At 44.7% G+C, this 23157-nt stretch overlaps 1 pseudogene; it reads right to left on the reverse strand.

Annotated features, from left to right (window-relative positions):
* Positions 1 to 19777: 19777 nt before the first annotated feature.
* Positions 19778 to 22528, reverse strand: LOC126519124 (polyubiquitin-C-like; annotated as a pseudogene).
* Between the last annotated feature and the right edge of the window lie 629 nt (positions 22529 to 23157).

The raw sequence follows: 23157 nt of genomic DNA on the forward strand, positions 1-23157 counted from the left end.
TCAATAAATGTGCCTCAGCAGCCAAAGACAACGTTTTGCATCTGTGTAAACTTGACATTTGCAGCTGCTAAGGTTACAGTTCATAGATACGGTTCGACGTGGACTCTAAGGTACTCCAACGGCAGGGCAATCTTTATCTCTAGATAAAGTAGGTGCTGCGCTGTAGATTGTGATACCGGGACTTACTGTGTTACCGGGGGTGTTCACTGAGAACTATCAGCCCTGCCCTGTTCAATGATGCCCCTCACACGTCTTAGTAAGGAGCTACCAAACGCAATGCGCATTAGCGCTACCTGCATAGAGACGGCTGCGTCAGTGTGTCTTGCCGATGTGTGCATGCTTGCAGCGAGTACGCCTTGTAGCTCTGACTGCACACGTGTTTAGAGGCTACAAGTGGCAAAAGCAAAATGCGCTGCTATCGTGTTAATTTGCTCTCTGTCCTACAGAGCAAAACGTTTTTGTTTTGGTTTGTCACATGGTTTCGGTTGGTTTGTTTCGTTTTGTTTTTTGGTTGGATTTGGTTTCGTTTCGTTTCTGCATGGATAACAAAGTTTTCTTTTGTTTTGGTTTGTCAATGGCTGAAATCGTTTGGTTTAGGTTTATCTCATGGCTAACACCTCTACCTTGAAAGGTAACAATTGTCAGTCAGCGATAAATGGTCACTGAAAAAAAAAGATAGACAAGTGCGAATGTCCATGTGCTTGATCCGTATACATAAAATTTCAGATGCAGTATGGGAGCTATCTCAGCCATGCAAGTCTCTAATGTCGCGACTTTCCGCACAGCTGGCACAATATGAGCCAGGAATCGCAGCTCTGCGCATTTTGAGAGGTCTCTTCTCATCGATCATCAAAATTCATTGTATTATTAGAGTATTTTATCGTGCACCGCTGTTGTTTTGCCGTTGCACCACTGCAGTCTCCGCCAGTGGCGGGATTTTCGCTTGCCAACTAATGCACGCAAGGTGCCTGTTCAGCTTGACCTTGAATCGCACGTACAAGCTAGGCTCCCAGCTGGCTGATGCGGTAGCGTTACAGCAGGTATCGGTGCGCTGAAAAACCACTGTTTGTCAATGCCAACTCGTTCAGTAGCAAAAAAATACGTGCCAAACATTTTCTTTTTTTGTGTGTGTGCTAAAAACAAAAATGTAGGCCTCTGAAAGCCCAACTATCCCAAAACTCAACTATCCCAAAACTGAAGTCCCAAGAATGATGATGATGATGATGATGATGATGATGATGATGATTCGAGTCTATGGCGTGTACCCACTAAGAGGTATAGACCAAGAATCGAGCGGCAGTAGGTAGCTTAAGCGCAAGTCCTCTCTAAGAGGAGAATTTGAATGTGTAAAACGAAAGATCGAAAAAGCAAGAATGGTAAGGTGACTGTTTGGGCAGGTCGGTAGGACATGAATGCAGCTTTTTGAGCACAAGACGGGGACAGAGCAGAGGCTAAGACACACGAGCGTAGTGTTTTATTTTGGAAAAAGTGACCACATACGTATAAGGCAAAATCTGTTACACGTCACGTGTGCGCCGCCTGCAGAAACTTCCTGTCTCTCAGCAAGAAGGATAACTCCTTGCTGGAAAGGGCGAGAGACGGTTTTGACACACAGGTGTCACCACACCCGACAATCAATTCTGCTTCAATGATCTTGCGGGTTGACTGATTAGGACTTTTGCTGACAATTGAGCTAGCACTATATACCGGTTCACACGTCACCGCTTTTGTGTCATTTGCCTGATTACGCATGCAATTTCTGCACTGCGTATGCAAAAACCCCTCTCGCATTTCTATCACATTGTAGCGATGCTCCCGAAGCCTGTCATTAAGACATCGTCTGCTCTGACCAACATAGTTGGACCCACAGTTCAAAGGCAGATTGTAAACTGTTCCTTCCGCACATTCAACGAACTTTGACTGATGTCTCTTTTTGCATGCAAGCTCTTTGGGGGCACCCACACTGGTTAATCTGCACAAAGATTGCAGTTTATCGGGTGTGAAAAAAAGAAATTTTTAACATTGGCCCGCTGGCCAATCTTTTTCAGTCGATCCGATATGTCGTTGATATACGCAACAACCGCGACTTCTTTGTAAAGGGTGGAAGACTGAGTTTGCATTTGTTACTTGTGGGGACATATACTTCAAGATGCATTAAGCAACGCTAACGAGGACATGCGTGGGGTACCCCGCGTTCCCGAGGCAATGCGAATGTTCAGAGAAGCTATCGGCCATGAACTCTGAGCAAGACTCGCATAAAGAATTGTACAGGCATAACTTCGCGATACCCCTTTTTACCAGCTTTGAGTGCGCTGACGCTGACTCTCATGTGTCTTAGCTCCATCTCTGTCCTCGTCTTCTACTCAAAAACCGGCGTTCAAGAACGGCAAGCCAGTGAGCAGCCATACTAAATGAAACAAAATTATGAAAGATGCATTAATGAAGGAGGCAATAAAATGCCCCATTAATAAAGAATTTGGAGAAGCAATTTTAGTGAAATGAATAGTGCTCGAAAGAAAGTAAAGCTGAAAAAAAATTTGCGTGGTGGAAAAGTATTGTCATTACTATTGTTGTTGTTGCATCGCCGGTATCGTTGCTGTTGTCTTCGTCGTCGTCATTATTCTTGTTGGTTTGGTAAACAGGAGCTCCTTGAGTGCCAGAATTTTATGTTTGGTTTTGCTAAAGCCAAATTATCGTTGAGCTAGGTATTACTTGCGCCTTACTTGAGGTATTGTATAATCAGTAGTCACGACACCTGATTGGCGTCTGCTCCTTTCACCAACTTGCCTTTGCAAATCCCACAGAGCATGAAGAAATTTCTCTTCAGCATGACACTGTTTTACACATTATATGCAGATTACGCGCAATGAAGATTATAGTACTGAGATTATACTGAACCGCTGAAAGACTCTTCATGAATACGGCACAATGACAACGCGGCCGGTACACAGCGCACGGCATATCTCAATTTCACCCCAAAGTGGCGCAAAGCACCCTTTCGTACCCGCCCGACTATACCCAAAGTGCTTATTGTTGCCAAACTATGGTCTATGTCCAGTGCAACATCGAGCCTGTGCATAGGCCATCCATCACTGATGCTGCGAAAGATATCATCGCGGTTTCTCGCATATGTGACCCCACTTTGTTTTCTTTTCCTTCCTTGTATGCGCTATCATTAAACCCGTAAGGCTACGAGAAACCCACGACGGGGAGCACACATACGAGGTCACTCCGGACTGGTCTCGGAAAGCATTCGCAGGCCCCAAAGCGAGAAGGACAAAGAACCGGGACGCCCATTGATGTTTTTGTTTTCAATCTCGTTTTGCCATTTCACCTTGAAAACATCCGCGACGTCAGAATACAATGGGCACCCATTGTCAGGCGCACTGCGATTCAGCACACTCAGACCCTGGCGCGGCAACAATGAACCGCGCCCGCGACCTATCACTCGCTGAACCATATGCCTACTTTTGAGTGCGTGATCGTGAAGGTATGCGGAGTTACATGATTTTTTTTTTATGCCTCCCTTTCTCGTTATCATTCCATCTAGCTTCTCGTTCAAACCAGGCGGCGAGCGTTAAGGCAAAAAGAAAAAAAAAGAGGTAATGATTAGCCGCTGTATGAGATTCAACTTGTGCCACCTTAATTTCTTTAAAGCACGTTTCCGTGCTCTATGGGAACGGCGTTAAATGATTTCGCTGATAGCGTATTCAGAATAACAAATCTTTTCATGTATCTCCGCACAAAAAACACACACAGTTTATCGTGAAATCATTGCGGGAACCTGTATCCATTACGGCTTGTGTAGAGTTCACGAAGAAAACATGTAGTTTTTAATATTTATTTTCAGCAAGAATAGGCCACTATGACATATGCACGTTTTTCCACAAAAAGCAAGCTGCAAAACAGCACGATTTTTCAACACAGAAACGGCATCATGCTTTATGACAGATCAGCAGCAATGCATTAGGAATCGAAGGAGGAGTTTGCTTATGCCGTCACACTCTCTCTGTCGTTTTTCCGCCATGTTATTCAAATCGCACTAATGCATTATCTAGGAAGGCAAATTCTTGCTGACATTTCAAAGTAGCGTCAGATATCACATAGGGTTTCGTACGGAATGACGGAAAGTATTTTGCACGAATAAAATCTTCAGAACGAAATTTCAGGGCAGTATTAGATACCTCAGAAGTATTTCACACATATCATCCAACTGTATTGAGAATAATTTATGAGACAGTAAGGGTACAAGTAAAACAAGCTACCGCAAGGTCAGATCGCAAAAGAATGTGATATTTTAGTAATAGGTCAAAGCTTCAAGATTTTGCTGATAGTTATGAAACAGCACTTATGGCTAACTTTTTTCCTAAAAATCCTTGTGTTTGAAAAAATAAGGAAACATTGGCGAACTTTCCTGCCAATGACAGCCCTGTAGTAAACCTGGAAAACAACTTTCTTCAATACCAGGCACACTTGACACCTTATGGACGAGTGTAATTGCCTACAGGCGGCAAACCAGAAGATGTTTTCCTTGCTTAGTTTTGGTATTGAGTATAAAGTTTCTTGCCAAATATCTTCGGCCAACACTGAACGACAGATAGGAGAGAGAGAGAGAAGGGAGGTGGGAAAGGTAGGGAAATTAACCAGACTGAATCCAGTTTGCTACCCTACACGTGGAAAGGTAGGAAGCGTTATTTGTAGCATTGGAGCTCAATCCCTGGACGATGACAGTGAAGTATGACAGGCGACTCACTCTCTTTTTGAAAGCACGGTCAGAGGAGACAGACCGATGCAAATATCCCTGGCTGCAATGGTATCAAGCAGGTAACGTAATGCAAATGCAGCGTTTGTGGCATGGGCATGCACAGAAACGTGAGACATGTGTCAAGCAACGTTTACAGATTCTGTATCGTTTGCAACACAGTAGTAGCACATACCCATTCAGAAAACCCAGGTTATTGCATGCGAGTGTGAAGTACATGCAGCCGGTGATCGGTTCCTAAGGATGGTGTAGTACTCAATGTACGTTTTGGAGCCCAAATTAATCACCACTTCAAATGTGGGTGAACCCGGAAACAGAGGATGAATTCTAGAAGTTTTCAACTAACTTGCGCGTGAGGGCATGGTGATAGTACACATGCTAATGCGCTAGCAGAAGTATGCGGATGTCGCAGATGACGTTATTGAAATTGCAAAAGTGTCCGTGGTATTCTGCTCTGACGACTCGCGAAGTCGGCATGTCGGCATATCCGGGCATGAAAACGAGTTAGCCCAATCAAGAGGGATCTTTGTTCAATGTTTCAAAAACACCTATTGATCATTTTCCTTTGCTGAAGCAGTTATCACTATCGCTTCAATGTGGGAGGTGGGCCAATAGAGAGAGGTTAAGAATCCGGGATATCTAAAAGTTACTATTTTATTTTGCAACTTTGATCACGACGCTACATTTATCGAAGCAATTCGTCTTTTTTTTCTTCTACATTTTCATATATAAGTGTTTTCCATACTCATATTATCGCGTTGCTGTGGTTCCTTTGTGTGTGTTTGTGTGCGATCTGTTTTCCACCAACGAGGGCCGCCTCTCGTACGTCAAAACGAACACTCATATGCTTGTGAACTGCGCAGAAACAAATGTTTTTGTGTTTATATGCAAACTTTAGAATAGTCGTATGAAGTCTTTTCTCTATTCCTTATATCACTTTTGTTTTTTTGTGTTTTTTTTATTTCCCTTATGAATTAGTACAACATGACTATTCGGTGCCGCCTAGCAGGTACCAACATCTTTTTGAATACTTTTAAAGAAGAAAAGCAAATCACTACATATGAAGCGGGCGATGCCGGACGAACGCGCGAATTTCCCCGAGGAGATCAGCGTCTCTCTGGCATATACGTCATTCATGGGTGTGACCCGCTCTGTAAGATTCGGCGATGTAAATGCTCAGTAATTTTTCTCTGCAGGCAACTAACATCCCAGAGGCGTAGATAGAAATGTAGGCGAAGCTGTAAACGGAAGGATGCATTTTCACAGTTCTGATCCTGGGCGCGTTTGAATTTGCGCTGAAAGTAGAGGTGGTAAAGTGTAAACAGTGGTCAGTTAAGTTTAATCAGGAACAAACCTGCTAAACCATAAAACAAATTAAAAGCTGCACAGACCATCTGCTGAATCGTGAGTCAAAGCCAGCAAAAAGATTAATTTCAATTCGAGATGTCGCAGTGAATTTACCTTGGCGTGAACGAGCCGAAAATGTTTACTTCTTTAGCAATTTTGTTCCGGAGCCACCGTTGGCGACAACTCCCCCCCACCCGCTTGTGGAAGCCGCTTGCAAAGCGTGTTCTAGCGAAGTCTGAATGGGGCAATATGCGTGCTACTTCTCAGCGAGTGCAAACATTCCGCTTTTCCGCGGAAGTTACAAAACTAGGCCAAAAATCCGCCCTACGTAATTGCATAGGAAAAACCCGCTTAAGGCAACGGCACTTGACTGGATGGGTGGAGCATCTAAATAAATGAACAAAAAACACTAAACCTCCGTCTACTTTAAGACCTACTACTAAACAGTCAATTTATTCAACAAATGTAACAATGTTCTCAAGGCCTGCATGTTTTTTTTTTTTTTTTTAGCACAGGGCTCTAAATTTGCAGAAAAAGTTTGGAGCATATCGCAGTAATATTTAAGCCATGTAACAAAAAACGCTATAACTGCAAAAAGTAATCGATCACGGAGATTGATCTCGTATAGATGATTAGTTTTATAACAAGAAGAGACGAAATATATGTTGCAAGCAGATGCGCTGGTTATTAATGAGTTTAGAACAAGGCTAAGTGCTGGGCAAGTTTCTACAAATGTTACCTACAGGCAACTTACGAGGATATTGTTTTCTTGCTGAGTTTCGGCTTTGAGTTCATTTTTTGGCTAAAGGTCTTCGATCCACACTGAATGACAGGCAGCAAGCATCATTTGTTGATTTGGAGCAGCAACACAGGACGACGTGTAAGAAGTCCCGTATGCGACTCGATTTCTTTTGAAAGTATGTTCAGAGGAGGCAGACCAGTGCAAGATCTTCGGCTGCTGTGGTGTCATACAGCTGATGCAAAGCGAATAAAATTCTACACCCATGGTTCACATATGGTGAGAACTGTCTGTACTAATACCAAACAAAGCCATTAGTAGCTTGGGGTTAATCGTACTTTCCATTTTCTGCCTGGGGCTTTCTCTCTAACGCTGAAAAATCTTCTCATAAAAGTTTTTCTTTATTAAGCTTATTCTCGATGTGTTTTGCACATATAGGTAAAAAAAAAATTTTTTTCGAATATCTACTTTTGCCGTCACACAAGCCCTAACAAAGATGAAAACCAGCGAAAGAAACCCATACAAAAGAAACGATGAGTACAGCGGAGGGCTGCTGTACTTAAAAATGAACCTAATTGTTGACATAAACAAGCCAGGTCCCATCAAACGCATGCGCCAGCACAAAGGAACACAAAACTACCACGGCTTATGCAAATTATCACTTATGCCTACTATCACATACATGGCTTTAGATACGAACGCTCCTTTTCAGTCAATGAGAATGACGGTACACTAATGACATATGCCTTTGTGCTTTCTAATCTTTAAAAATAACCTTAATCTTTATGTGAACCTAAAAAAGTCATCTGCCTATTCGCATTTTGCTCCGGCCAAGAAGTGTTACAGCACTTAATAGTGGAACACGGTCACATCGATGGCAATGATCGGCTGAATGACCCATCATCTCCAGAGGATACCTTGCGTTTGCAATCCCTCAGCATCTGGCATATGCATTGCCCCGTTTTACCGCTATAGACTTGTCTGCAAAACGCACGTATTGTCGTATAGCGTTTGTGAGGCATACTTAACTAATTTATTCCTACGATTAGTAGAGCACCCGTGACTGATTTCGCAATCTGCCGAAACGCTCGAATACAAAGTAGACAACTTTGACGGCGCGAAAATCGCAGCGTTCCCGCCTTGCCGCTCAGTCACTTTCCTTAAAGAATATCACACTTTAAACATGTAGGGAACCACTTACACCTTGTTGCACTCTTGCGAATTCTTTTCTTGGGGAAGTGTGCCTTTGATTTGCTTCAGGAGAGCCCCAGACACTGTTTTTAGCCGTGCCTGCGCATATCCTGCTTCCGATAGGCGTTCCAATTGCAATTTAAGGTTTGTAATCAGCGTGTGCGAGCAGCTATTACATAATGTGTTTCGAAAACATCACTTTCGCAATTCCTCTCTTGATTATTTTGGAAAGGTTTCACTCAAAAGGCAGCAATAACACTTTCTTCGATCTCGACGAATACGTCCGGCATGCATGTCCTTGACCAGTAAATGTTAGCAGCACGTTAAAAAAACCGGATAGTGTGATTACCATGGGGTTCATAAAATGTAGCTCATTGGAACACGCTTTTAATGTGTCTAGAACGTTGTCCACTGAGGCTAATAGAAGGCCACTGGATAGAGTCACTGAAGTGATTAAAAAGTCATCAACGTGTTTAAATATTTTAAGCACTCGCCTATCGCTAAGTTTTCCTCGAAGACGTTACAGAACACTGGTGCTAAACATTAACTCATACAGACTCCTTTTTCCTGGACATAAAATATGTAATTGAATTCTATGACAGGCGAAGATAAATACTTCCGTAGAAACTTCAAAAAGACTCCTGCACTTATGCCACACACAGCTTGGAAGAAAGGGGGTTAACCAAGGGACCCGATGTTTTATTAAGCATATCATCAGAGGCCAACAAACATTGACACCAAGGACAACATAGGGTAAAGTACTTCAACTTATTAAATACTTAACTTACTTACTTACTAAGTATACGGGAACTTTCGCTCATCGCGATGCCGGCGCAGGACGCCGACGCCGACACCGGATGTTCTGCTACACGGGGTCGTTAAGGCTCTCGCGTTAAAAATACGAGCCAAGCATGTGCGCTTCCGCGCCGCAATCAGTGTATTTTTCTAGCTTTGCGATGGGGGCTTATGTAGATGCCGCGGGTTCGATCCGGGTTGGGGCGGCCGCATTTCAACAGGGGCGTAATGCAAGAAGATTTGTGGGCTTAGGTTTAGGCGCGCGTCAGAAGGAACTACAGGTGGTCAGAATTAATGCGGAGTCACCCCGCTATGGCGTCATTCGGTTTCAGACCGTGGTCGTGGCACGCAGAGCCATAAAACTTAAAATAATTTAATTTTAACGCCTCTCTTTCGCGGATAATAAAATTTTGTGGGTTGGTATTAGCGCAAGGTCACTTTGATGAGCTGCGCGTCAAAAATTTAATTTGAGAGAAGTACAAAGAAGGAATGATATATTTCGTCAAACGTGACGACATGAGACCAGCCGAAGAAGAGGAGAAAGTCGCCTGATCTCAATGTTGCCAGAGTATCAGCATCGTATTCAGTGTTGCTTCCCCGCAAGGGGTCCGAGGGTGGGCACTTAAAAAAATTTTGGTCCGCGACCGCGCGATCACCTCAAAAAGGTCGGCCACATACCGCTGCCCTTTCATATTCGCACTTAATATTGACCTTGAGTCCTTGCGCCCCCGCCTAAAATAACAGCCCTTAAACTAACGGCAACCGGCGGTCCCACGCCCACTTCCTTGCCATGTTTCCCCGATCTACACGCAGTACAGAGCAAAAGGTTCCGGTTCGTTTAACAACTTCCCAGCAGGCGTCTGTTCGTTAGTGGGACACGCTTCGCTGACGTCTATTGTGGACTGACTCGTTAGCGACGTTAGCTCAGTTAGCATTGCGCCACTTTTTTCAAACGCACTTAAATCTGAGTGTCGAAATTTGCACTGCAAAAAAAAAAAAAAAAAGATTCTGCGGAAACCATCGAGGATGCTTGCCAATGGCCAATGCAGGAGAACAGCCGAAGGCTTCTCGACTTTATTAAAGGAATGATGCGATTGACGGCGCAAATTTGTTGCAGTGAGGACAACTAGGTAGCGTTTGTCGTTTCGTTGTGTCCGTAGAGAGCAAAGCCGTTAACCCGAATATCTGTGGGAGTATAGTACAGGAGGTTATACATATAAACCCATGCGTCATATCAGTCTTATCACTGTAATTATTAAAAAATCCCGTATGTCCCATATGCCCGGCATCCATAATCTCATGTGTTCCAAAGAGAAACCTCCATGAAAACCTTTATATTCCCATATAAACGCATATGATCGCAGAGGATTACGGTACGGGGCATACGGTTCATTTCCAAATAGTGCATAGTATAGATGATGTAGGTTACTGTCGGAGGAACATATTGGTTAGCTGTATTGGTTAATGTTATGAGCCCCGGGGCTGTTGTTGTAATATCGCACTGCCTCCAGGATAGGCCCGCGTTCCAGTGTACATAAGAACTCTTGCGAGGGAACGTATCGTGCATGTTGTAACAGAAGTGGCGCAACAAGTCTCTACCGTTGATCGCTCCGCATCGGAGAATGTCCCAATTGGCTCTGCCAGACAGCCGTCCACGCAACGCGAAGCGAAGATGCAAAGAAACTTTTGCTTTAATAATCCGTAAAATTAAATAAAAAATAAATTATGGGGTTTAACGTGCCAAAACCACTTTCTGATTATGAGGCACGCCGTAGTGGAGGACTCCGGAAATTTCGACCACCTGAGGTTCTTTAACGTGCACCTAAATCTAAGTACACGGGTGTTTTCGTATTTCGCCCCCATCTAAATGCGGCTACCGTGGCCGGGATTAGATCCCGCGATCTCGTGCTCAGCAGCCCAACACCATAGCCACTGAGCAACCACGGCGGATCATAAAATTAAAGACTGATACATCGCGCATAACACCGTAAGCAATCTGAGAGATTTCAGAGATGGGGGAAACAACTAGCACTTTGGAAGAAAATATAGTTATTGTTACGTTTATTCCGTAACAGATGAGAGAACCCCGCAAGAGGAATCGTAAACCCATCGAAAAATAAAAATGACTATCAACAAAGTAAGGCAAGAAGAATAATGAATGAAATTAAACTAGAGAAACAAATAGGAATTGACACAAGGGTCTCTAGCAAAGAACATTGATTTAAGCACTAGCTGACTTCAGTTCTTCAAATACAACAAGCCCCCTTCAGGTCTTAGTCATACAGCTAACTAGTAAATTGTGTAAATTTACGACCGCATCGGTGATCGTGGCGCAGAGTCTTATCTCCGCCATGCTACGAAGTACTGTCAGTAAAAATTCTAACTTTGCCTCGACTCCTCCATTTTCATTAACCTCAGACAGTCGGTGCAGAAACACGCGGTAAATAGCTTCTTAGAGAAGTTCAAGTATCTAAAAATCCCCAGCTCTGTTTATTATGTCCCACCACGCCGAGCGCCGTAGGAAATTACGGGACACAACAAAGCACGGTGTTTTTTAAAGGTTCCTCATAGACTTCATTGTGCGAACTATAGGCGCCTCTCAAAGTCGCCGTACTTAGTCTAAGAGGAAAAAAAATTCGCCCAAATGGACCGAGACGGCTGTTGCACACAAAAAACGCGTGACTGGAAACGAATCGAGGTCCTTCGTGAGCGGCTTTGAATTTCGTATCCCGCACAACCACTCGGTTGTGCGGCGTCTCGCTGTGAACGACCGGATGATGACGCCACGTGGCTCGTGGTCCTCGTGATCCATTAGGCCGTAGTCGTGAGCGCAAGATTTGTCTTAGCGGCAACTTTTTATATTCGCGGCCAAGCAGCCGGCGGTAGGGCACGGAGTCGGTGCACCAGCGTCAGTGAACAAGTACGACTATAGAACAGTTTGCACCGAATCATCGTCCTCATCATCACCATCGTAATTTCTCCTCACATTAACCCCTGGTTCACAGTTGGCATGCCTTATTACTGCGCTAATGAGCATTTTAATTATTTCGTCCTAACCACGATTACGGAGTGGAACCACTTTTCTGGCGGCACCGCCTCCAAGAACGATGCCAACTATTTCGCGATCGCTATTTCCACTCACTTTATGTATTTCTACTATATGGTTTTAAACTATTCAATACTCACTGCGATAATACGCTATTACTTAGAAAGTAAAAAAAAAAACATGAATTCTACATTGCGCACAGAGCAGGACCAAGGACTATCCCAGCGACCGCCAATTACATCTCTCTTACATGGGTTGGCTCCGTCCCCAGATTGTGAATTTCCCAATCTGATATCGCCAAGTTATCACCTGCAGTCTTGGAGTGCACTTCCTTTAGCTTCGCACCAATTCTTCGGCGCTAATAGACCACCGGTTATCTGACATGCGCCATTACGTGACCCTGTAAATTCCATTCCTTCGTCTTTATTTAAAATATACAATCGCATTTACACGCGTATGCTATCTAATCCACACCGGACCTGCTGTGTCTAACGTCACGCTTATCGCGTTTCGTTCCACCGCTCGTTGCGCGGTCCTTATCTTCTCTCGAGCTTGTTCGTTAGCCTCCAAGTTCCGCAGCCACCAGATTGGGTACTCCGCCACTATGAGAGTCCGCTATCAACAGCTCTTCTGTGAAAAGCACTCGCTCGTTTGTCTCAAACTACTGCGCACTGTGTACGCAATTTCGAGGTAAATTTCGCTTAAAAACACGATTGAGGAAAGTATATTTGCCTGTATCCTCCAGACGCACAAACCGTCTGTGCTGATATTGCACCATGTCACCATGTGTACCGAAATTATGTCTCGTGTCCCGGAAAGTTACATATTGCCCCGATTGTGCAGGTTTTTTATAATGTTTCCAGGAATTTAACAGAGGAGGAGGAGGAGGAGGAAAAGCATTTATTGATAAATGAGAAAGGACAAGCAGTTGTCTTTCTGCTTGTGACGTTCTTGTGCTTCTTAAACTACAAGTAATATTCAACCATAGGTAACATTTTATTATCCTCGGTAGGGAACACTAGTGCTTTCCTCTGCCTACGTGCTTATGGCCGTAAAGCGTCTTTCATTCCTTCAAAATTTGCAAGAACTGTAAAAGCACCACGATTATTTCGTGTGCATCATGGGTCATGCATTCCCTTTCAGGACAGCTCTTAGATTGAAGGATCGACCTTTCGCAACTATGTAGTTTCATTTTCATTCAAGGGACTCGACTATGAGACATCTTACATTTTCCGCAAACTTGTCCGACTATCCCATCTTGGCACGCAATACTTTGTGTCTTGCGTGTACTATAGCGTATGCTACACGAAGTTCTGCTATACCAGTGAGTGACGTCATTCAAGAGCTACCGATGGGGCTGTCCGTGATGTCCCGCAAGGCTGCAGACTTCTTTCTAAAGCTCTTACCATCAAAGAATTATATCCGCTTGACATGTGTGCGCACACTTATACGACTTCGTGAACGAGTGATGAGTAGGATGTTTCACCCCTAGGCTGGAACAGCATGACATGACGCAGAGCCCAGTTCGATGGTCCTAGCATAGCAAACTCGCGAGAAAAACTGACATTGAGTGCGTGTGTCTGCGAAGAACAGAGAATGGCGATTACTATTCGGACGTAAACCGAGCACTCAGGTTTTTTCACCTTTCGTCTCTGTAGAAGCGTAACTCATATCTTCCCGCCATCTCAACAATATCCCAAAGGAGAAAGACACTTGTTCAGCGTGTAGCCGCTTGAGGTATTTTTCGATTTGCTTCGATGGCAGAAAATGAAGCTGCATGAGTTTCAGAGGCCTGGGAATGATAGGCATTTTGATCGTGATAAAAACAAAATGAACGTATTTTGCTGTGCCAGGGACTGTCCAGAAATTAGTCCTGATTGTTTGGTGTTTTACGTCCAGAATTTGTCTTCATTCTTTTAATGCCCCTATACAGGTTTTCCCAACTCGACTCAAGATTATGTAGAAGTTTCGCCATGTAAAACCATGGAACTAATTTTAATTAGCCTAAATCATGTACCGGTATCGATGTGTACCGGTATATGAGCTCGTGTTACTGTATGACATTACGTTTGTTATTTCCTCCTCCTGTCATTTCCCTGTTTCCTTGTTCCAGCCCGATCAAGCAGCAGGTCATGTACATGTCCACTTTTATATTGCTGTTCGCAGCAGCTCCATCTTGACACGCATATATGGTGACATGATGGTTACTTCATATGGTCACATTTGCGGCACTCCACAATGGCGTCTTTAGTAGCTCATGTTTAACTATTCCCAATTAAACATGCTCAATATTACCTTTGGTTTCTGTTGTGTTCGTGACCTCGCTTTATTATGCACTCTTGTGAGTGCGCTATGTATGCTAAATTTCCTTGTAGTACTTGTGACTTGTGGCTCATCAACAAAGCAGCCGGAAGTTGTTGATGCAGGTGGTTGATTTTTACTCGATGATGGTGCTCCCAATTCACAAACGGTGCCACCACCAGCATCACTGGCGATTCCTTCAGAAGACTCCACATGTAATGCGTGCTGCAACTTAATGTCAGTCCTCTCAGGAGAAGTTTTCCTCGTCAATATGTGTGTGCAAGTAATTCTTGTACCAAAAAAAAAGCTGTGTTGCATACCTTGCACTGAGAGGCACTTCTTGTGAGTAACGGCTGTGTACAGTTTTAGAATGACAGATTAATGTTGTTTAACAGGCAATTCATGTCTTCGAATAATATTCCTCCGCCTTCCTTGCCTGCCACATTTGAGAAATTCAATGAGAGTACGAAGGGCCCGTAAAAAAATGGTTCCCGCCATGGTGCTATCTTGTGACAGATGGTATATTACACTAGAGGGTATTAAACTCTAATGAGTTCTCTTGCGCATTGTGTATACAAGTACGCGTTCCCACAACTTATAGATTGGCTTCATCAAGTTTAGCTGAATGGACTAGTGGATAAGGAGACGCAGGTTCACCAATTTTGTTCAAGAACCTTTCTGCATCTTCGTAAAAAACTTGCCGCTAATCCTCTGGTAAAAGCACATGTGAGAGGTAAAATAGTATTTAATTAGTACTGTTGAGCAATGATGAAACTGAGTGTCATTTCATTTTGAGGCTGAAATTTACCCAGTTGAGGCAATAATTTAGCTTTCTGATGTCTGTATCCTAGGAGGAGTTAGTATTGCAAATGTATCATAGAACTTGCCAAGTGATGATGATATTAATGTCAAATCTATAGACGGGCTTGTAAAGGAGTTATGAATGTGTTCATCATAAACAGCTCACTGTCTGTAAATGCTGATCAGGGCAACAGCTAGGGAAATATGAGAGTTTATTGAGAATATTATAAAGAGAACAGACACTGGACGAAAAATGATATACATGTAATGCTGACATCAGCTGCATCTGAGGCACTTTTGTAATGTGGGGTTATTACAGTGAAAAAAAAATTATGGCAGTCTAAAAAGCAGAGTCGTTAGTGTGTGAATGATGAGAAAAAGTAAAGTCCAACTGCTTTAATTAATTGATTTATCAATCAACAGTGTGCAGATAAGCATTTAAACCTCAAAGCCACTCTAACAGTGTCTCACCGCCACTTTCCATCACAATCGAGCCTGATCTGCATTGAAATTCTCGAATGCGATAGGCTCCTTCTCGCAGCTTGGGCAAGTGAGCCATTTGTGACCGGTAAACTTGAAGTCCATCGGGCTCAGCCGCAATCAAAATTGCGCCGTGTGACACCCGTTTCAGCATCAGCATAAGCCCGCAACTGCAGGCGCCAGTTTCATTGCCTGAAAGTGCTGCTGCTGCTGCTGATGATGATGTACACAATCAACGTTTCGTACGTCAACAAGCTACCTTATGTTGAAACCTAATTACTTTTCTTAGAAAAACACCATTTTGATGGCCATGCGAGATATTGTATCATGCCACTTTCATTGTGATCTGCAATTAAGGTTTAGCAAACACGCTAGGCATATGGCCAGTAGCTGAACCAAAGGACTGTGAATGGTCTCACCTTGGGCAGGCAGTGTACTATTCCTGAACCCTGCGTTCCAAAACATTCTTCCGCTTGACACCTTGCATTGACTTCTAATAGGAGAGGGTAGTACTGTCCTTTGACTAAAGCAGTCGCTACACTTCAGTAGCGCTCCTCTGTGATTCAGCAGCTTTGATTTCGCTACCATTTTAGCATCTAAAAATGTTCGAATAGATGTTTATCCTTCAAACGGCTCCTTACTGCTGGAATTACTGAGGCACATAATTGAAGTACAGTGACAGCACTTTGGGGTACAGCAATATTTAAAAATTCAGAAGTTCACCTTTGAGCTTGAGGGTGCAAGTTCTTGTTAGCAGGTCACTTTCAGCATCTGTTGAAAGATTCTGGAGTTCACAGGACCAATTCCATTCCGCAGCATATGGTCTTATGTAGTAATACAGAAACTATATAAAGAGCAGCATCAACCCAGTAGAATTGAACAATGTTGTTAGCAGGCGGTATTTCCCACGACATTGCATAAACCATTGTGCAAATCAGAGAGCCCCAACAGGTTTACTCTGCTGGATCTGTAGTAAGGTTTCTGGCGAATAAAAATGTCACAATGCATGAGAACGTGTCTAGCTTTCAGTACACCGTGTAGAAGATAGAATTGCTGCTTTAAGAAAGTTCTTTTTGGCCTCACAACGGCTCTAGAGGTTTTCCAACAAGTTCTCAGAAAAATTCTGGAAGAAATTCTTAGCAGCATTAACTCAATTGATGACATCCGTGCGTATTCAGAAACGAGCGAACATCTCGACAATTACGACCATAGAAGTAATTATTGCCCTGAAGAACGCTGGAGAAGAACTGGACAAAGACGAGTAAGTTCACTCCTCCCAGTAGAGTGTGTAGTTTTTGCAGAAGCTTTTATTAGCCATGAGAATCTTCAGCATAGAGAAACCAATGCAACAAATGTCAAAAAAATTTTGGCACATTGTTGACACGTGTCTTTCCAACCACAAGAGAGATCTGAAAGAAGTAAACATCATTGATGACAAACAGGAAAACTTAGCAACTGTAGCTTTTGCAGCAAGAAATTTATCCAAAGCACATGTTGGAATATGTTGGAGTCTGAAGCAAAGCTCTCATGAAGCAGTAATTTAAATGCTATAAAACTAAGCGCAGTCCGTACAGTCATCTTCATTGTCACCCAAGCAACATGTAACATGTAAATCCAGATGGAATAGAAAAACGAGTATGGGCTTATATGACAACCTAATATCTCGGGGAAAACAGGGGTAGTCGGGAAATGGAAATTCAAGACAATGAGCAAAACCATATGTCTCCTTGATGTAGACAAGTCGACTTGTCGAAACGTTGGCGCCAGCTTTCACCTTGTTCTCGTTTTTCTCATAGCCTAATATCTAAATATTTAAACTGTGGAAATATATGTTTTTCTGTCAGTGAGAAGCGCTGATGGCAGAAGCTGTTTGACGTTGGAGTTACGGGCCGTCATAAAGTTTTTATTGCCATAGCAATTACATGGACCCTCCAGGAGCATTTCTGCCGTCGCCGTCGCCGTGAGGTTCCGCATGAGTGAAAGCCTCTGGCGGTGAGCCGGCGAAGTCGGTTCAATCTGGCGTGCGCGAACGAGGAACGGGGCCCGGATGCGTACCCTCTTCGGTGGCGCGCGAAGCAGGGGGTCGTGCGAGGGAGGAGGGACGTTCTTCTCCGGCGGCTTACAGGGTGCCTCGACGTCCTCCTCGCTCGCCGCTCCGTACAGAGTAGAGACACCCGCTGCGTCTACTACGGCGTTGGCCACGCGAATCGCGGACGCCGTAGTAGACGCCTTTGGCGGACGCCATAGGGACGCGTTGCCGGCGCTCATGCGTCTTTAAAGCGAACTGCGAAGGGGCCAAAGTGGGCGCTCGCGCGGGCCTCATCTCCAAAGCTATCTGCGATGTTTGCAGACTGCGTATAGTGTCGGCAGCTTCGTATGCGCTTTGCTTTCGACGTTTCGTTCGCGTTGAAGCGAAAGATGCATGAAGGTCAATTTCCTTGCTGCTGCCGCGATTCCGCACTCCAGAATTTTCACAGCGAGTTTTTTTTAGGCTAGGTAAGTGACTGAGGATCAAACCTGGCTCCACATCTATGATCCTGAAACAAAGGAACAGTCAGAGTGGTGTCACTGTCCGTTCCCGCAAGCGAAGCTTCGCACCCAGAAATCAACCAAAAAAGAAACGGCGTCCATTCATTGGGAGAAAGAAAGTATTCTGTTGGTGGACTACTTACCTCGTAGCTCTAGTATTACCAGACAGTATTATGCTAAACTGGTAAACCAGTTGAAGGAGGCAATTAAGACAAAACGCCTTTGAAAGTTGACCAAACGTATCCTTCTTTTAGGACATTGCACCTGTACACAGTTCCAACATTGTGGATTGGCAACCCTCCTGCTGACCTTAACTGGTCATATCGGATAGCTATCTGTTCTTGAAATTTGAAGAAACACCTGTAGCGCCGATGTTTTTAGGATATTTCTGACATAAAACATGCTGTTGAGAGCTGTTTCGAGGCCCAACCAAAAGAAACTTTACTAAGCGGTTTAGAAAAGGAGCAGCAGGGTGGTATCAAGTGCGTCAATCCACACCAAAAGGGGCAACGTTAAGAAGAATACAAATAAAAATAGTTTTTTAGGTGTATAACAGAAATGAAGCCCGAATATATGTTGTGCAGACGCATGACGTTTGTTTTACACGTTTTTTTCATTGCCAAGCTAAGGGTGAGAAACAAGCAGTTTGAATTTTCCCGTTGCGCAGCATCGCATAGACAACTGCGGACCCAAATCTCATGACTTGGGTATCAATGAATACTTCAAAATTTACACCAACTGTGGGTACCAAATAAGCAACAAGAAGATTCCAAATTTTTAAATATTAAACTTTAGGTACTTCATGTTAAAGCATGGTGGCCACAATATCGCTTCCAGCACCTGCACCATGCAAAAGCATGACATTCAAGATTGGTTTTGATTACTCAGAGGGAGCCCGTTGTGGTAAGTATGATGTGGACATCACCTATTGCAATGTACTGTGTACTTGAGGTGCTTTTAATCCTTTGAAGCTTTCTTTCTCAGTCCTGGACCACTGGGTATGCTCCTAAATACTTGGCCAATCCCCAAGAATACGTATATGCCATTGAGACCCAAGCGGTAGAAAGCCCGGTCTTCTGTCACCATTCTTCCTTCTAGAAGCATCACCCAGTCCTGAGGCACTGACAAAATTGGTGCTCGTACTTCACAATTTTCTTTTCTGTTTGCAAGAAATCACATGCCTCAAATGATGAATGAATGCAGCAAAGGGTGGCTTATTCATTCCAGCATATTGAAACAATGAAATTTATGATGGTAAAATTTCGTTGCCAATGCCTTCAAAACACGTGAAATTGCTGCGATGGCTGCGATTCATTACACAGACGTGCTACATTACAACGGCCACCATTACTTTGACACGTGCACAGTAGCTAGCGATGAATAACTCCAACTCAAATGCTCTAAGCGACAACTCGGCTGGCTTACATTCAAATGACAGGAGCGCCATAACATTAATCATATACATACATTTACCCCTCAGCACCTCGTTGAATATAAAAGCGAATTACTTCTGGCAGAGGTCTGAAACGAGTCCCCAAAAGATTGGGCTCAGAATGCATAGTATAGGTCAGTAAGCTAACGTACTACATACATGCCATAGCTCAAGTGGCACCGTACACTTCGCCGCGAGCTTGACAGTAACAATAAAACAATCCGAATTTCTCGCAAGGAAATTTTTTATTAGCAGGTTTACATCCCAAGTTCATGTAGACGCTGGCCGGCATGGAACCACTGATGAGAAAAAAAAGTTCACTGGACCATCGCGGCTATAAGTAACGAAACAGTTCTACAGGCCACCACGGAGCCGCAGGACAAGGTGGAGGGTAGATTCCTTCTGAATGTTGTAGTCTGAGAGAGTGCGCCCGCCCTCCAACTGCTTTCCAGCAAAAATAAGACGCTGCTGGTCCGGCGGAATACCCTCCTTGTCCTGAATTTTACCTTTCACGTTTTCAATGGTATCACTAGGCTCCACTACGAGAGTGATAGTTTTGCCAGTGAGCGTCTTGATGAAAATCTGAAATATGCCGATCTTCGTATGATTCCGGAGGACAAGGTGAAGGGTCGACTCCTTTTGAATGTTGTAGTCGGAGAGGGTTCGGCAGTCTTCGAGTTGGTTGCCTGCGAATATGAGATGTTGCTGGTCCGCAGGAATGCCTCCTTCGCCCTGCATTTTCGCCTTGACATTTTCGACCGTGTCACTTGGATTGACCTCCAGGGGGATTGTTCTCCCGGTGAGCATCTTGACAAAGATTTGCATGCCTCCGCGAATCCGCACTACGAGTTGAAGGGTGGACTCTTTCTGAATGTTGTAGTCCGAGAGCGTGCGGCCATCCTCGAGCTGTTTGCCTCCGAAAATGAGACGCTGCCAATCGGGCGGGATACCCTCCTTGTCCTGTATTTTCGCCTTGACATTTTCGATCGTGTCACTTGGATTGACCTCCAGGGTGATTGTTCTCCCATAGAGCATCTTGATAAATATTTGCATACCTCCGCGCAGTCGCATCACCCCATGAAGGGTGGATCCTTTCTGGATGTTGTAGTCCGAAAGTGTGCGGCGGTCCTCGAGCTGTTTGCCGGCGAAGATGAGACGCTGCTGATCAGGTGGGATCCCTTCCTTGTCCTGGATCTTTGCCTTGACATTTTCGATCGTGTAACTTGGCTTGACCTCCAGAGTGATTGTTTTCCCGGTGACAGTTCTGACAAATATTTGCATGCCTCCGTGGAGTCGCAGCACCAGATAAAGGGTGGACTCTTTCTGAATGTTGTATTCTGAGAGTGTGCGATCGTCCTCGAGTTGCTTGCCGGCGAAGATGAGACGTTGCTGCTCGGCCGGTATCCCCTCCTTATGCTGGATTTTCGCCTTCACATTTTCAATAGTGTCACTCGGTTCAACTTCAAGCGCGATGGTCTTTCTGGTGAGCGACTTCACAAATATCTGCCTGTGACCACGGAGTTGCAGCACCAGGTGGAGCGTAGACTCTTTCTGAATATTGTAATCGGACAATGTTCGGCCGTCTTCGAGCTGCTTACCGGCGAAACTCAGACGCTGTTGGTCAGGTGGGATGCCCTCTTTGTCCTGGATTTTCGCCTTCACGTGTTCAATGGTGTAGCTAGGCTCCACTTCGAGGGTGATATTTTTGCCAATTAATGTCCTGACGAAAATCGGCATACCTCCGCGCTTCAGAAGGGCAAGGCGAAGGGCCGACTCCTTTTGAATGTTGTATTTGGAGAGGTTTCGGACATCTTCGAGTCGGTTGCCGGCGAAGATGAGACGCTGCTGGTCCGGAGGAATGCCTTCTTTGTCCTGGATTTTGGCTTTCACTTTTTCTATCGTGTCGCTCGGCTCATCCTCAAGTGTGATCGTCTTGCCAGTGAGCGTTTTCATGAACATTCGTATACCTCCGCGTAGGCGCAAGACAAGGTAAAGGATTGACCCATTCTGAACGTTGTAGTCCGATAGTGTGCGGCCGTCCTCGAGCTGTTTGCCGTGTAAGATGAGAAGCTGCTGATCAGGCGGGATGAATTCCTTTTCCTGGATTTTCGCCTTGACATTTTCGATGGTGTCACTTAGATTGACCTCCAGAGTGATTGTTCTCCCGGCGAGTGTCTTGACAAAGATTTGCATGCCTCCACGGAGTCGCAGCACTAGGTGAAGAGTGGACTCTTTCTGAATGTTGTAGACTGAGAGCGTGCGGCCATCCTCGAGCTGTTTGCCTCCGAAGATGAGACGTTGGCAATCGGGCGGGATCCCCTCCTTGTCCTGTATTTTCGCCTTGACATTTTCGATCGTGTCACTTGGATTAACCTCCAGGGTGATTGCTCTCCCGTAGAGCATCTTGATAAATATTTGCATACCTCCGTGCAGTCACAGCACCAGGTGAAGGGTGGACTCCTTCTGAATGTTGTAGTCCGAGAGTGTGCGGCCGTCCTCGAGCTGCTTGCCGGCGAAGATCAGACGCTGCTGATCGGGCGGGATCCCTTCCTTGTCCTGGATTCTCGCCTTGACATTTTCGATGGTGTCACCTAGATTGACCTCCAGAGTGATTGTTCTCCCGGCGAGTGTCTTGACAAAGATTTGCATGCCTCCACGGAGTCGCAGCACTAGGTGAAGAGTGGACTCTTTCTGAATGTTGTAGTCTGAGAGCGTGCGGCCATCCTCGAGCTGTTTGCCGGCGAAGATCAGACACTGCTGATCGGGCGGGATCCCTTGCTTGTCCTGGATTTTTGCCTTGACATTTTCGATGGTGTCACTTGACTTGACCTCCAGGGTGATTGTTTTCCCCGTAAGCGTCTTGACAAAGATTTGCATGCCTCCGCGCAGTCGCAGCACCAGGTGAAGGGTGGACTCTTTCTGAATGTTGTAGTCTGAGAGTGTGCGGCCATCCACGAGCTGCTTGCCGGCGAATATGAGGCGTTGCTGATCAACCGGGATCCCCTCCTTGTCCTGGATTTTCGTCTTCACATTTTCGATGGTTTCGCTCGGTTCAACTACAAGCGTGATGGTCTTTCCGGTGAGAGTCTTCGTGAAGATCTGCATAAGGACTGATCTGTGAAAGAAATCGAGAGGTAGTCAGGAAAGTAACCGAACAACGGGGTGTCGGCACATCAACAATGATGGCGCATAGGCCTGAGGTCCGCGTTCGAACAGGCTTCGCTGGGCTTTTAGATGAATAATTTAGCAAAACTTCCAAGATATACTAGCCGATAGAGCATTCAGTAATGCCCAAATTATCATTTGCAGAAACCACCAACGGAACTTCATGCTCCGAGACAACTGCACCCTTTATCTTAACGGCGCAATAGGTCCCACTGAAGAAAGTACAATCCACTGACAGACGCGTCGAAGTCTCATCTAGCAGTACTCCGCGAATTATCAAACAGGTAAATTCAAATAAACTCAACCAATAAAAGATTTTGAAGGCACTGCGTGAGCTGCATCTAATTCGTATAAAGCTAGCTACCACACCAGTCTTGTCTTGATCCGCACCTGCACGTAATGTAAAATTTCGAACGCTCGCACAGACAGCATGCAGTACGAGCCACAAGACCATACTCTGCGTCAAATCGGTCGCGGCAGAAAACACGCTAACGCAAAAAAGAAAGTTGTCTTACCTCTTTACAGCCGCATACAAGAGTTCACAAGGGCACAGTCTCAACAGAAAATGT

This window comes from Dermacentor andersoni, chromosome 10 (genome assembly GCF_023375885.2).
Source record: "Dermacentor andersoni chromosome 10, qqDerAnde1_hic_scaffold, whole genome shotgun sequence".
NCBI classification, from domain to species: domain Eukaryota; kingdom Metazoa; phylum Arthropoda; class Arachnida; order Ixodida; family Ixodidae; genus Dermacentor; species Dermacentor andersoni.